Genomic DNA, 1,641 nt, shown 5'->3' on the forward strand with positions numbered 1-1,641 from the left:
GTGTTCGGAAGTGGTTCAGACCGTAAGGTGGTATTGTTCTGAAGCGTAGCAGAGCAGCGCCGACGGTTTTATAGCGTGTAATGTCATGACAGCAACGCTCCGTGGCAAGGTTTGTATGCCGTTGCCAAGGAAAACATGACGCCTTCGGTGGAAAAGCAAGCCCGTTTGGTGATGAGCCTCAAGACCACTGTGTCTGGAGCTGTCGTGATGAGCCTCGAGCCACTGTGTCTGCAGCCTTAGTGAGCCGAAGCAGCCCACTGTGTCTGGAGCTGTCGTGAGCCTCGAGCCCACTGTGTCTGCAGCTGTAGTGAGCCGAAGCAGCCCACTGTGTCTGCAGCTGTCGTAATGAGCCTCGAGCCCATTGTGTCTGGAGCTGCCGTGATGAGTCTCGGACCCACTGTGTCTGGAGGTGTTGTGAGCCGAAACAGGCAAACTAATTACTAGAATGACGCATTACGTCGCAACGCATGCCATCACAGCAAGAGTAGGCACTAGGTGACCATTTCCACAACTGATGCAGCTTCCCAGATGAACATTTTGGTGAGCTTGCATTGCTCCTGGTGCAAAATTAGCACTGCATGCAATCAGCTTGCCTGAGTTGCCACGCTCCATGAACATTTTTACTCGCAGAATAAGGAACAGGCACCTATAAATTTGAGTTGTTTGTGCCTTTAGTTCCAGGTAGGCGAGGAGGGGCTGTTTCCACTCATTATAGTGTATCTCACTGACATGTGAATTTAACCAGCCGAGCAATGACAGAGACCTGCCAGTAGTGAGGGCTATCCTGATATATTGTAGACCGCTATGATGCCCCACTAGTACCCCCGCTGTTGGGCAATCACCTGGCATGAGAGTTAGTCTCGTCCGACAGAAGGCCGCTAGGGTCACGGCCGGACGGTCCACCCATCAGCTTTGCAGATGGACTCGCGGCCAATCGAATGATTGCACCACTGGGCGAGTTTGATCTATGAGGAAGGTCGTTTAAATTAATCCGATGCCTCATGCGCCGCAAGGGGCAGACTTGTGTAATAACGTCGGAGTAGCTTCCTGACGAGGCATTTGTTACGCTTCTATGAGGGCGTGGCTAATCAACATATTTCATTATTTGAATCCGCAGAATCGGTTGTTTTCAAATGAGGGTGGAAACAGACTCACGCCCGCAGGTGAAGGTACTGTGTCTGACGGAAAAAATCAAATCACATGGGTCGAAAGTGCAGCATATCATTCTGATTTAGGTATCACGCTTAATTTGTCGATGTGAGTCTTCCCTTTTGGGCCACAATTAATTTTTTATATTTTTATATTTCATATATATTATATATTATATGTACATTTTTAAAATAATTCTAAGACTTGACTTTAGCGTGTGCCGTCTCGGAGGCGAATGCCCGGTCGCGATATTCATATTTTGGCGGCGTTCGAACTCTTAACGTTGCCGCGAAAGGCGAAGCTCAAAGTGGCAATGCAATTTTTCAGGATTTGCTGCAGTTCAAAATAATATACACTTATGCCGAAATGTGACAAAAATATGCCTCGTAATGTTAGTTGTCTACACGTTCAAAGAGCAATATAATGTAAGTTGTTTTGATATGCTCAGTCCCAACAAGCCGGTTACCTGCTCCCTTTTCCTTTCAGTCGAGA

Source organism: Pollicipes pollicipes, unplaced genomic scaffold, assembly GCF_011947565.3.
Source record: "Pollicipes pollicipes isolate AB1234 unplaced genomic scaffold, Ppol_2.1 Scaffold_7261;HRSCAF=8764_pilon_pilon_pilon, whole genome shotgun sequence".
NCBI lineage: Eukaryota > Metazoa > Arthropoda > Thecostraca > Pollicipedomorpha > Pollicipedidae > Pollicipes > Pollicipes pollicipes.